The sequence below is a fragment of the Strongylocentrotus purpuratus genome, unplaced genomic scaffold (assembly GCF_000002235.5).
Source record: "Strongylocentrotus purpuratus isolate Spur 01 unplaced genomic scaffold, Spur_5.0 spur5_contig_821, whole genome shotgun sequence".
Classification (NCBI taxonomy): domain Eukaryota; kingdom Metazoa; phylum Echinodermata; class Echinoidea; order Camarodonta; family Strongylocentrotidae; genus Strongylocentrotus; species Strongylocentrotus purpuratus.
Genome location: NW_022145526.1, coordinates 832,955 through 848,504, shown reverse-complemented (window position 1 = coordinate 848,504; position 15,550 = coordinate 832,955).

Here is a 15,550-nt window from a genome sequence, read left to right as displayed (position 1 = left end):
TAAATTTTGAATGTTACTTGTTGTCATTAATTTTTTAGTTCATTTTTTTCTTTCATTTATGAATTGTTCTTCTATTTCAACAGTATTTTAAAATCTCTGAACGTTTGTGTAGTTTCTTTAAGTTGTTGAACTGTTTTAAGTTATTGGTTTTAATTGTGTGTGTTTTAGGCTTTGGTTTCGTAACCTTAGTTTTGTATGTTTGTTTATATTATCTGTGTCATGTACACCTTTTTTTATTTTCTCTTTATTTTTTATGTCAAAATGCCAGTGAAAATGATCGGAATAAATGTGAAATATAGATGCCTATAGAACCCCAAGATATACATCAGTTATTGAGTCCAACTACAGAGGAGGATGAAGAATATGGACCAAATAGTTTTTGTTATACGTCCGAGGAATTTAACTCATGCTTAAACACTTTTAATTCTCATTCTAAAGTATATTTTACATCAAGTTACCTTCATATAAATTGTCGTAGTTTAAATAAGAATTATAGTGCAATATGTTCGCTTTTAGATGCTATTGATGTGCAATTTTCTGCAATTGGTTTTACTGAAATTTGGATTAAAGAGGCTGACCCATTCTACAATTTTGATAATTATATTTTTTTATTGAATGTAAGACAAGGTAAGAAAGAAGGAGGTGTAGGAGTTTTATTAAATGAGAAATTGAAATATAAACAACGTAAGGACTTAGATGTAAATAATGAATGTTTTGAGTCAATGTTTATAGAAATTGAAAAGGTAAAGAAAAATGATTTAATTGGTGTTATTTACCGGCCTCCAAATCAACCAGTGCAATCGTTTTTAGATATTTTAGAAGATACTTTAAATGTTGTTCATAAGGAAAGTAAAGACATATATCTTATGGGCGATTTTAATATTAATTTATTTGATGTTAACTCTTGCCAATCTGTTAATGATTTTTTAGAATTATTGATGACTCATTTTTTATATCCCATGATTCATTGTCCAACCCGAATAACTGACAGGTCTTGTACTTTAATTGATAATATTTTTACGAACAATTTAGAAGAAGTTTGGTGTGGAACAATTTTAAGTGACGTAAGTGACCATTTGCCAGTATTTTTAATCAATAAAAAACAGTGCATACAAAATGAAGATAATAATTTTGTTTTACGTGATCTAAATGAGGAAAATATTGGAAAATTTATGCATGAAATATATAACTCTGATTGGACTTTATGTTCTAATGATCCAAATTATAGTTATGAATGTTTTTTAAGACAGTATGTTTGTATTTTTAATAAATGTTTTCCTTTGAAAAAATGTGTAAAGAGTAAAAAATATAATAACCGATGGTTTACTAAAGAGTTACGCAAAATGTGCAAAAAAAAGTGTGAATTATATAAGAAGTACTTGAAAGATCCAATTGAATATAAAAAAGATAAATACAACAAATATAGAAATATGGTGAATGGTAAAATTAAAAAAGCTAAGATAGAATATTTTAAGGCCAAATTTAGAAATGCATCAGGAAACATACGGAAAACATGGAAATTAATCAATGAAAGTCTCGGTAAGAGTACAAGTAAGCGTAATATGCCCGACTCGGTTATGTGTAATGATCAAGCTATATGTGATAAGAAAGAAATATGCTCTGTTTTTAATAATTTTTTTATTAATATAGGACCTAACTTAACTGATAATTTAGACAACAACTTAGATAATGATTTTAGCAATGATGACATTTATAGTAATATTGATTTTAATTCATGTACAGCTTTTTTTAATCCAATTACCCCCACAGAAATAATCAATATTGTAAGTAAATTAAAAAATAATAAGAGTTGTGGTCATGATGATGTAAGTGTTAAATTATTGAAAAAAGTTGTTCATATTATATCATGTCCTTTAAGTGCAATATTCAATATTTCTTTATCTGCAGGTATAGTACCAGAGCAATTAAAACTTGCAAAGGTTATTCCTGTTTTTAAAAATGGCACCAATGAAAATGTTTCTAATTATCGACCTATATCTATACTCCCTGTTTTCTCAAAGATTTTAGAAAGAGCTGTTTATAATTGACTTTTTATGTTTTTAAATAAGTGTAATATTATCACTGAATGTCAATATGGTTTTAGACCTGGGCACTCTACATCTAATGCAATTATGCATTTTACTTATAATGTTTTGAAAACTTTTGAAAATAATCATATTTTAATGGGCCTTTTTTTAGATTTAAGTAAAGCATTTGATACATTAGACCACACTATTTTATTGAAAAAATTATATTATTATGGTATTCGTGGAGTAACTTTAAAATGGTTTGAAAGTTATTTAGAAAATAGAACCCAATTTGTACAAATAAATAAAGATAAGTCTAATATTGAAAAACTTAGATGTGGAGTGCCTCAAGGATCCATCCTTGGACCTCTTTTATTTATTATTTATGTTAATGACATGTGCAATATTTCTGATAAACTAAAGATTATTTTATTTGCTGATGACACAAGTGTTTTTATGTCTCATTCTGATGTCCAGGTTTTACAAAATGTTTTTAAGCAAGAAATTTTGAAACTTTCTAATTGGTTTTTATATAATAAATTGGTTTTAAATTATGATAAAACTAAGTTTATGGTTTTTACAAATAGAAATATTGATTTTAACAACATTCACTTACGAGTAAATTATCATAATTTTGAACGTGTAGATAATCTTAAGTTTTTAGGTATTGTAATTAATCATAAATTGAAGTGGCATGAGCATATAAATGTGGTGTGCAATAAAATAGCAAAAAATATAGGTATTTTATATAAAGTTCATTTTTATCCCTTAAATTTTTTGAAAATGTTGTATCATACTTTAATAACACCATATTTTAATTATTGTATAGTTGCATGGGCAAATTTTAATAAAAATGATATGTTAAGGTTACTTAAGCTTCAAAAGAAAGCAATACGCATTATAACTCATTCCCAATATTATGCTCACTGTAATCCTTTATTTTGTAAACTTGGAATTTTGAATGTAATCGATATGCATAATTTTTATATTGCAGTTTTCATGTTTTCATGTTTTAATGGCAACTTGCCTACCTTTTTATCTACATGTTTTAACTTGAATTGTGATGTGCATAATTTTAATACTAGAAATGCCCTAAATTATCACCTCCCCAAGATTAGAACGACTTGTATGAAAAATTCACTATTTTTTAAAGGACCATTAATATGGAATAGTATACCTCAGGAAATTAAAAAATGCAAAACTCTCAATCTTTTTAAAATCAAATATAAACAATTTCTGTTAAAAAAGTATAATAATCAGTATCAATAGTATCGGCCAATTTTTGACATTTTTTTTTTATATACTCTGATCGTGCATGATAGTAAGTTTTAATATGTTCTTTGTTTTTTGTTCTTTGTTTTTTGTTCTGTTCTTTTGTTATCGTTTTCATGTATGTGTGTTTTTAGGGGTAGGCTTTTATATAAGGAACTTCCCTCCTTTCTGCCTATCCCAAATGCTCTTATAAATTGCCATTGTATTTGTTATCACTTTGTTGTGTCTTTTTATATTTATAACTCCATTCTGTATTTGTATGTTTTAAATGTTTTTATGAAGAGTATTGAATAAACTTTGAATTTGAATTTGAATTTGAATTTGAATGTGTTTAGTACGCCGTATGGACAAAGTGTCCCATTTCAGGATATCATGCAATTGTTGATTGGATATATATGTATCCCGGATAAAACTGATCCCAGAGAAGAACATTCTGAAAGCTAGTGTTTATTGTGTGGCAAGCATTCAGGGGGATCTTTACTATCAAGATTTCAAGCCTGATTGCATCTCTGGCAGATATGTGTGATCTTATCGTTATTTATTTGAGGTTTGAATTCCTTTTCTCATGAAAGAATAGACAAGAAACTATTTAAAAAAGACCCCCAAAGCATCAAACAAAAATGCACATTTAACCCCATCTTAAGTAATTGAGAATAAACTGTATATATTACACTATTTCGTTGTTTTTTGTTGTTCTTCTTCTTTTCCATTATTTTCTTTAACATTGATCATGAAAGTGGCGTCCTCGAAGAGAAAGAGATAAATGGACGGAGATAAAGGAAGAATAGTGGAGAAAGCGGGGGTCTAAAACAGGTGTAGTAACCGCCGGTCCTTTATTCTCCCAAATATAGTAATGAAAGCAAATAAAAACGTCTCGCTCTATCATCCAGGATTCTAATAATTAAAGTTGATCTCTAACATAATATATCCACCACTGAAAGCCTAAGTAAGTCACTCTCTATCGAGAAAAAAATGATGAATACCGCCAGTAACCTCAAAGGTGCATTTACGCTCTGTGGGAAAACCAACTTCTATTTATAAATGCGCAAACTGCATGATATTGACAGACGGTCTAGTCAAATATGATTTTAACATTGTAACCACGTTTGTAATCAAGGACACAATTTAAAAGAAAATACTTTTGTGTGTTTGCCTCGATTGAGGTGTCTATTCAAATTCAAGCATCACAATAGGGTTGTGAAAGTAAATATACATACTATACAAGACAATACCTTTAGTTATCACTACAAAACACATATTTTCTCGACTGTACAATATTTTGCTGCTTACCATTTAGAGTGCTAGTACCAATTTGTCTGGCAATCTTTGTCTGGCTTCTTAGCTCTTGATTTACGATGGGACTGTTATTGTTATTTCTCTTTCATATACCTATCATACCTATTCCGCAGACTAACATTTCATATATATATATATATATATATATACACACACCAGAATGCGATAGTTATTACAACGTTCCACTGAAAACTAATCCCGACCTTAGAATTGTTTTCTTCAGTGTATGTGTCCAAACTGATGTACCTACAACTCCTTCCTGACAAAGTTTTGTGCATGGATATAGATGCGGTGACCCGAAATAACCGAATTGCATTTCCTTTGTTTTGGGGACCTAACCCGAGGACAATGTTCAGGTTTATATTTTTTCGTAGATGGCATGGATGGTCTAAGCAACTTTGTTCGGTCAATTCTTATGAGGAAAATTGGACGACTATTTCGGAACAGGCTAGTGTACCATGTACTTTTTGCACAAAGTTTTGTTAAGTACCTTCAAAGGGAAAACTAACCCTGTTATCAAACCACTCTAGTGAAAAGGAGGAAAATCTGAAAAGAAGACTGGTGAAATTTTGAAAGAAATCGAACATAAATGAGAAAGCTATGTATAGGCTCTTCAAATTGGCTGAATCGATAATATCTTTGTGATGTAGTGGCGGGCAACTTACCATTTAGTTCCAACACAAAAAAAAAATGATAAAAACATGCTATCGATTATATTTTTTGAGTAGTGCCCCCAAGGGAGAAGCCGCTTAAGCGAAAAAAGAGAAATATAATTATTTTTGTTTATACGACAAATGGGAGAGTTATCACTCATTACGTCACAATCCACTGACCAATCTGTAAATTTGAGATACACGTATACTTTTTAGTGATCTCTTATTTAAAATCATTCATAACGTTCTTATTACTGTTGGTTCGATCGTTTTAGACTTTCACCATTCTTTTTATCTTATTGTTCTGTGTTCATACATATACAACTTATTTCAAGAATTGGATTGCCGTTTTAGATATAAATTTTCGTATTTTTATTGTTCCTCTATGTTCTCTTTTTGTTTCAAATTCGAAAATAGTTATAGAAAGTATGTATACGCTGTAAATATAGCCTGCATATTACATTTACACGTTAATGTTTCTGTGTACAGTGTATATGATATTTGTGTTATATGGTTTAATGGTCAGACAATTAATAACTATTAGCGATGTAAACTTATTTTTTGGCTTCCGTGTTTTTTGTGTGTGGGGGCTGTCTGTTTATTGTTTTAAAACGACAGGCAGAAAAGCATCGTAGCTGAATAATTATAGTCAGCTATATACTTTTATTATGTATATTTCTAATCACATCAAAGAGAAAAGAATTTCACGAAAAAAATGTTTTTTCAGATATACAGTTTTAGATTGTGTTTATGTTTAAATTCATCTTAATATGTGAAAATAATTAATAACAGATCGGGTGACTGGTACAGAGAAGGGAAAAGAGGGTTTAATAAGATGATAGAAGTAATACAGAGAGAGATAGAGAGAGAGAAGAAGAAGGGGAGACAAGTGATCCAGAAAGAGAGAGGGGGAACAGAGAGAAAGAAAGGAAGAGAGAGAGAGAGAGAGAGAGAGAGAGAAGAAGGGGAAACAAGTGATCCAGGAAGAGAGAGGGGGAATAGAGAGAAAGAAAGGGAGAGAGAGAGAGAGAGAGAGCGCGCGCGAACGAACAATACGACGTTAAAGGCCCGTTTATGATATGATACCTAAGAGATTGGTAAAATGGCGTAATAATATAAAATATGTAAAAACTATCACTTTAATAGGTCATGGCCACACACTTAAATGTCGATTCTTGGTCCGGATATGATTACCAATGCAGCAAAACACGTGTTTTCTACTAAAATTCTGCAAATTGTACTGCTTTGTACAAAATGCTTGGTAAGATGCATCCAATATATTTCTAAAAGTGTTCCAATGCTTCACATAATACAGTGCGTCCCATAATAAAATTGAAACTCAAAATCAAACAATTATTGTGAACAATCAATAAGCTGTTTATATATAACTCCTTGCTTTTTACAAATTAGAAGTCATTTGCTATCTAATTATACGATGATTACGTATACGAAAATCTGGCACTGTTGCTCTGTGAAGCGTGTATGACTAAATGCAATCAAAGTATCATTAAAGCCAAAATTTGCAGAAAAAGATTATATAAACACAAAGCATATGGGCTAAAAGAGAAATTAATACACTTTCACCTCATGTAACATGCTGAGAAATTGAAATGTCCAGGGTTTTGTCTAGCTCGGCTTGTAAATGGACATGTTATTGACTAACTTCAATGAAATTTAAATTTATCTTTAGAGAGTTTGAGGACAAATCCCTAATTTCTACAAGATAGTTCCAAGGCAAAACATGTATGAGCTGAAAGAGGAATTCCTACATTTACTTTCACATCGTGTTACAAGCTAAGAAAATGAAATGTCGACGTGTGTCAGAGGATGGATTAAATACCCCCCCCCCCCCCACCACCACCCCCTCGAATCGCTATCCGACCATGCTCTTCACCTCTTGAACAAGTCTATAGTTAAATGGTTGGCAATCCGGAGGGTGTTTCATGAAGCTGTTCGTAAAGTTACGCATGACTTTACGAACGACTTTTATATGAATTGCCAGATAGGATGCCCAAAGTTTTTCCTGATGTTTTAACAAAGTGTGACTATATTTCCAATAACCTCAATTAAATTATGGCAAAAAATATACTTTGCCATAAAAAGGTTTATTTTAATATGAATTTTAATCTACATCTGCACAGTTTAACTTTTGTTGATGCAGCCAATAAGGGATTGAGCATCCAATTTGGCACTTCATATTTAATTCATTCGTAGAGTCATGCGTAACTTTACGAACATCTTTATGAAACAGCCCCCAATTGGGCGTAAGTAACTTTTTGGTAATGGACGCGAAAATTCACGATGTTTTTCGTCGAATTGGAAATTATAAGCCGCTGCCCTCATTGCAGTTGAAAACTAATGAACAATAAATCACTAAAAGATTGTGCTCGGCAATTAAGGATTAAAAAAAAGAACTATGTATATAGTCAAGTAAAAGGTTTTGATTTATCTTTATGGCCTTCCAATGTGTTCATCATTATTAGAAATAAATATGCTACTCATGAAAAAAAGAGTGAACTTGGGTTCAACTGTAGATCCAGTGCTATCCAATTCTTATTTAACATATTAACTGCTTACTTTAAATTGGAAATAGATAGAGGGTGCATTTACAATTTGGCTAATGGCCATTACACAAAAACACGTATAAGATTTTAAATACCAATACAAATGAGTAAAAACATTTCTGAAGTCACAAAAGATACCTGAGACATACTAGCTGCTCTCATCAGTATCCTGTGCAAATCAAATATAGGTTCATAAACACTTATGTTGATTAGCACCTAATTTACAGAAACTACACAAGATTACCGTCATCTTGTTGAATATCTGAAATAATCTAATTACAGAGCGACTAAACTTTTGAAACCTCTATGATAAAGATGATTGCAAGTCATTTAAATTTAACTATATGACATGTACGAAAGAAACCGTTCAGAAGCGATTTGGAACCCTTTATGAAGTTGTTTAGGCCAAATTGTGTAGGCCTTTTGTGAGATATGGGGATCATTAAAATGATAACACTTTAATATCAATTTCGCTAAAAAAACAAATCTGTGAAAATCATTGGATAGAGATGATTCCAGCACTGTTTCAGACCTTTTTCTGTTATTTTGCTGGTTCAAAACAACCCATTCACTTTACAATGAAAATATTTTTTATCTTAAAATGCAGTTTCACAAACAGAACTCTTATTACTCACTTGTATACTCAATTGATCCAGGATTATTCATTCCTTAGACTGTTGTTCCTATATCCATGGTTTCCTTTGGTTGGAGTTGTCATGATATTTATCTGGGGCATTTTTCCACCAGTTCTCAAGTCCAGATTTGAAGCGATTGATAGTGCTACTCTTCACAACATCACCTGGAAGACTATTAAGATTACTTTTAATACATTATTATTTCAAATGAATCATATTTCCGTGCAATATGGCTTACATATTCGATTTTATATAATTTTTTCTCATTATCAGCTCTTGAGACAGACACGATTCACATTATCATGGTTATGAGCCTAAATTATGACTTGATGAAATATTTGTTTTTCTTCAGGCGAATCTTGCATTGTAATAAGTGTAGCGTCGTCGTATTTCATACGTTAGAAAGTAAAGAGAAATTTGGACAGTGAAAAGGGAAGAGAATGAGAGAAATGGAAGGATATTAAGGAAGAGTAGTAGAAAGAAAGGGGTGAAATATAAGTGTGGAAAACATCTTTTACCCTTCCAAAAAAGTGATTAGAGCAAATAAAATGTCTAGCTCTTTAGGATTCTACTAAAGTAGATCTCCAACACAGTATCCCGAATTCACAAATGAGGCTTGTCGGCTAATGCCTCAGTTACACCATTGCGTATGATGCTGCGTATTGCTGCGCTGTACGGGGTATATCAATACGCAGCCGTTCCCAGCAATACGCGGCAAATTTGAAGGTAGCAGTCACACTATTGCGTATCTAGCTCGTAGGTAGCTCGTATGCCGCTCGTACTAAGACTGCTTACGGTTGCCTATGACCACGCTATAGCTCGCTGCTGCTCATAGCAGTACGATTCAATACGCAGTTTGCTCGCCACGTTGCGTATGTAACTGGTTCTTTGCTCGTTTGCTGCTCGCTATCCGCTCGCATCAGTACGTCTCGTTGCGTCTCACTGGGTGTTCGCTCGATTTAGCTCGTGCCAGCTTGCTCTACAGCGTACCAGCTCGTTTTGGCTGCGACGGCGTATAAATAAAAGTAATTTTGCGGGCTTCTGACGAGTATACATCTACAAGAAAAATCAATCTAATGCAAAAAAAATGGCCCAGCAGCAGAGCTCTGCCTTGCAAAAGCTTAAGCTTTTGGTTCAGCTGGAAGAAGCAGAGGCGAATGCTGTTTATTTATTAACGTTATGAAGCGCAGCGACGGTGGTTGGTGCTAGGCAGGGGCGTACGCAGGATTTTTTCAAGGGGGGGGGGGGGGGTTTGCTCCCGAAAATTTGAAAATCGCGCCGGCCGAAAAGTCGCTCAGTGGGGGGGGGGGGGGGGGGGGGGGGGGGGGGGGGGGGGGGGGGGGTAAGCGGACACTTTTTTTTTTTTTTTTTGGAGTCCAAAAAAAATCGCAACGACTCAGCCAGCCGAAAAGTCGCTCAGTGGGGGGGAGGGGGGAGGGGGGGGGGGGGAGCAAGCGGACACTTTTTTTTTTTTTTGGTCTCGAAATTTCAAAATTTTACATTTTTCTTCGTTGGAGGGGGGGGGGGGGGGTAAGGTCACCTTTTTTAGCTTAACCGTTGGTATATTTTTTTTTTTTTTAAATATTAAAAAAAAAAAAAAAAAAAAAAAAAACCCAAGGGGGGGGGGGGGGGTTTTAGGGGGTTTACACACATAGAAATACCAAAGGGGGGGTTTGAAACCCCTACCCCCCCCCCCCCCTGCGTACGCCCCTGGTGCTAGGCAACTATTCGCAGTGAGAGAGAGAGAGCTAAAGTGAACGGCATACGAGCTAGACTCGCAGCGTAGCGAGCGGCAATTGCAACAGTTCTTGCTGCTGCGAGTGGTAGGCGAGCAACAGCACAACAATACGCGCAATCATGCGAATGACAACGAGCTCTGTCGAGGTAAATCGTGCAGGGAACGCAGCTATAGGCAGTGACACGCGCTCCAAAAAAATGATCGTGTCGATCAGCTATATAAGTGCCCTTTTGTGAGGCATTAATCCTCATTACTGTCAATTATGATTTAAGGACGTAGGTTCCCTAGCTGATTAGCATAGTAGCACACATATGATTTAGCAGTCACGCAAAAGAAACACTCGCAAATCAATATTCAATAAAATCTGAGAATGTATGCCATTATCTAGATCTATTACAAATAAATAATTTTTTAAATCCTTCCCTAAACTGGGGTAAAAATAATTATTCCACCATTATGACAACAGTGTACTTTTCTTCCATCTCTCTTTGTCTCCTTGTCCGTCTCCTATACTAGTCTTTCTCAAATCCATCACTCTGATGTACCCTTCCTTTTCTCTCTCTTTCTGATCTACTTTCTCCTCCATATTCTATCCATCTTTTCTCCACATACATACCTCATGTATGGGTACACCTCTATTTCATCTATCCGTCTCTCTCTCTCTCTTTCTCTCTCTCCAATTTTCCTCGATCTCAAAATCAGAATCAGTGTTACAGAAAGGAGTGAAAGGTAATTTGATGTTGGTCAAAGATAGTTGTTTTACGAAAGGAAATTGTGTTGAATACTTCTTCAATGCATACATTTATCTTGTCAAAATTGACCTTTAGTCAGATATACTCACAAACTCCCCCCTCCCCCCCCCCCCCCAAAAAAAAAAATAAAAATAATAATAAATCAATCAATTGATCCTTGAGCGAGCGTACATGAAGTTCTGTTTTAATAAAACAGACATTTGACCCAGGCGCGGATCCAGGATTTCTTAGGGGGGGGGGCCCAAATTTGAAATTTTGCGAGCCAAATATTGGTACGTAATGGTGACCAACAGTGACGTAATCCGGGGGGGGGGGGTCGGTGCAGGGAGGTGCGATTTTCCCCCCTCCCTCCTCCGCGAAACGCGGAAGCTTTGACGTTTCATTAAATTATTAGAGAAAAAAGACGATTCGTTGTACCGTTTTCGAAAATAATTCTCGTCTGAATTTAGTTTTCCCCCTCCCGCGCGAAGCGCGGAAAATTTTACGATTTATTAAATTATTAGAGAAAGAAGACGATTCGTTGTCGAGTTCTCGACTCTGTATCCTCGTCTGAATTTAGGTTCCCCCTTCCGTGGGAAGCGCGGAAGCTTTTACGATTCATTAAATCATTAGAGAAAGAAGACGATTCGTTGTACCGTTTTCGATTCTTAATCCTTGTCTAAATTCAGACTCCCCCTCCCCCTCCCGCGCAAAGCGCGGAAGCTTTTAAGTTTCACAAGATTATGAGAGAAAGAAGACGATTGGCTATACAGTTCTCGACTCTTAATCCTCGTCTGGATTCAGGTTCCCCCTCTCGCGCGAAGCGCGGAAGCTTTTAATTTTCATTAAATCATTAGAGAAAGAAGACGATTCGTTGTACCGTTCTTGAAAATAATCCTCATCGGAATTTAGTTTTTCCCCTCCCGCGCGAAGCGCGGAAAATTTTACGATTTATTAAATTATTAGAGAAAGGAGACGATTCGTTGTCGAGTTCTCGACTCTTAATCCTCGTCTGAATTTAGGTTCCCCCCTCCCGTGCGAAGCGCGGAACCTTTTAAATTTCCTTAAATCATTAGAGAAAGAAGACGATTCGTTGTACCGTTTTCGAAAATAATCCTCGTCTGAATTTAGAATCTCCCCCAACCCCCTCCTCCCGCGCGAAGCGCGGACGCTTTTACGTTTCATTAAATCATTAGAGAAAATAGACGATTTGTTGTACCGTTCTCGAAAATAATCCTCATCGGAATTTAGTTCCCCCTCCATCCCGCGCGAAGCGCGGAAGCTTTTACGTTTCATTAAATCATTAAAGATTCGTATTACCGTTCTCGCCTCTGAATCCTCGTCTGAATTCAGGTTCCCCCCCTCCCGCGCGAAGCGCGGAAGCTTTGACGTTTCATAAGATTATGAGAGAAAGAAGACGATTCGTTGTACCGTTCTCGATTCTTAATCCTTGACTGAATTCAGTTCCCCCCCCCTCCCCTCCTGCGCGAAGCTTTGACGTTTCATTATATTATTAGAGAAAGAAGACGATGCGTTGTATCGTTCTCTATACTCTTAATCCTTGTCTGAATCAGGGGCCGTCTTAGGGCCCCTGGGGGGGGGGTCGAGGCGGCGGAGCCGGCCCCGGAAGCTCAGGGGTTTTAGGCGTTTAATTAAGGTTAAGTGAGCATTTTTTTGTATACCTTATTATTTTGTGAGACTGGCACGTCACTATTTGGCGTGGGGTCCAGGGGGCGGAGCCCCAAAAAATCAGGGGTTTTAGGCATTAAATTACCGTCAGATGAGCATCTAAGGGCCCGCCGTAGGGCCCTAGGTGAAATCCAGGGGGCAGAGCCCCCGGAAGCTTAGGGGTTTTAGGCATTAATCACGGTCAGATGAGCATATTTTGATGCCTCATTATTTTTCAACACTGGCAGTTAACTATTTTTTCTTTCTTGCTCTCATTCTATTTTATTTCTCTTTAATATAATTTTTCAAAAAGTAGGGGGGGCTCGGGGCTCCCGATCCCCGCCGTACCTCGGGCCCTGACATGTAGGAATCTACTAAAAAGTGAGGAAAAATCTCGGAAATTATGTCATTTCAGCATTATTTGTAATCCACCGTTGTGGAATTAGAAATAAACCACAATTGAATTTGATTTCCCCCAAGCCCCCCCCCCCCCCTATCAGTACGCCAGTATCTCCTCTTTTCCTTTTTTCTTTCCCTTTCCTTCCTTCTCTCTTATTTTTTTGATTGGGGGGGGGGGGGGTCAACAGCCTGGGAGGCAAGGCCCTTTCGCCTTCCCCGATCTCCTTCTTCCCCCTTTTCTTTTCTTCTTCCTCTTCTTTCTTTCCCTTTCTCTCTTCTTTCTCTTTCCCTTCTTTTCCTTTCTTCTCTCTCTTTTTTTTTTCTTTTTTTTTTTTTTTGCGGGGGGGGGGGGGGGGCCAAGGCCCGCTCGGCCCCCCTGGATCCGCGCCTGATTTGACCCCCGCCTTAAAATAAAAGGAAAATTCCTTGATTAGCTTTTGACACATCACCAACGGTGAGTGAGAGATATTTGTATAATAGCAGTTCAACCGCAACAAATGAATAACTGAAGTCTGTAAAAGTATGGAGGAAAGAAAATTAGCTGAACATCTTAAAGGCCGTCAATACTACTGCGCAAGAAGGGATTAGACCACACAGCGAGGTCACTGACAGGTGGTAGTGAGCACATTTTTTTTTGATCCTCAAAAAAAAATTCAATGTGCATCCCCCCCCCCCCCTTAAGCGCCAGGGGGGGGGGGGGCCCAACCCCCAAAAAAGGTAAAAATCACGTGATTTTACATGATTTTTTTTCTCAGGGGGGGGGGGGCCGGCCCCCCCCCCCCCTTGGATCCGCCACTGACGTGTATTAAACACAGCCTGTCCGTTGTATATAGTTTATTTCTATTTTATACATTATATTCAACGTTAAATTTACAATACACTTTACCGGTTACACTGCCCAATCGTTAGTAAAAAAAAAAAAAACATTTATTTCTATATAGGTTCATGTCAACAAACAAGTCATAAATATGAACCTACATATTATCTCAAAAGCATTCCCCAATCTTTTGTTTAGTCATCAAGTCAATCAGATCATAGTAATGCCTCACCTAAACCATTGAGTTATACATACAACCACACAACTTCAACTCGTACATTTCAATATATATTTCTTTATGCCACATAAAAAATGGGGATAACATAAACCATGGACCCTAACTTAACACAACATTTCCGTTCGAAACAGGATGTGCATCCTGCACATCATCCCGGCAAAAAACCTTAAAGGTATATAGACCAGTTTTGGAAACACCCCCCCCCCCCCCCCTCTCAGAAAAGGAAACCAGGAAGCTCTTACCAATCATGTAAATGAATATGTTTTGACTAAACACCGCCCTCTCAAAATCGAAATGGAAGCTCGTATTACCAATCAAATATGTTTTGACTAAAGACCCCCATCTCAAAAAATTAAATGGAAGCTCTTATTAACAATCATGTGAAGGAATATGTTTTGACTAAACACCCCCTCTCAAAAAATTAAATGAAAGCTCTTATTACCAAACATGTGAAAAAATATGTTTTAACTAAATACCCCCCCCCCCTCCCCTCTCAAAAAATGAAATGAAAGCTCTTATTACCAATCATGTGAAGGAATATGTTTTGACTAAACACCCCCTCTCAGAAAATGAAATGGAAGCTCTTTTTACCAATCATGTGAAAGAATGTGTTTTGACTAAACACCCCCTCTCAAAAAAATGAAATGGAAGCTCTTATTACCAATCATGTGACATGATGATACAAATTTTGCCGGGAAACCTCCTACTAATTGATATATTTGGTAAATTAGTTTATCTATTGGTGTGTGAGAGATAAACGCACGTGTCGCGCACGTGTGCGTAGTCCCATATACATCTTTCTGTGTACAGTGCCTGTAACTTTACGAAGACTGGGCCAAATTTCTTGATTTTGATGATTTTGATGATTCCAGAACCTTGCAGTACACACCAATACTTATATGCTAGATGATCAACCTTTTCTGATCGATTCCACAATATTTTCGATACAATATGCATAATCAGAACTTAATTGTTGCTGTTCACTTATTTCTTCCTTAAATAGTTTTCAGACTTTTAATTCTACATCTAAGTTTACAAACTATTATCTCTTTAATCGATATCAATAATTAATCCAAACATTTAGATTGACTGACCTTCAGCAAGAGATGTTTAATTAAAAAAAAATCAAAAAAAAATCAAAGAGCTAAGCAATACATGTACTACAGGAAATTTGACATCATTCATTAACAAAATTGTAAGCAGCCCAGTTCTGATTGAAAGTTGACTAAAGAATGAAACGAATGAACAATAAATCACTAAAGGGATGTAATTCGATCGGCAAAGAGTTTCACAGAAAAGCCGCTGGGCTATATACTTCAAATATTATTCAATTTTATTACATCAAAGAAAGAGATGCGACAAAACTGGTCAAATTAGTCAAATTTGACTAGTAGCCATATAGCATTAAACAAAGAAGAAGTAAAAAAAAAAAAATTAAAAAAAAAAAAAAAATAAAAAATAAAAGAAAAGGAGACGACCAGTGTGATATGTGCGGAATCTGCGGATCGTGGT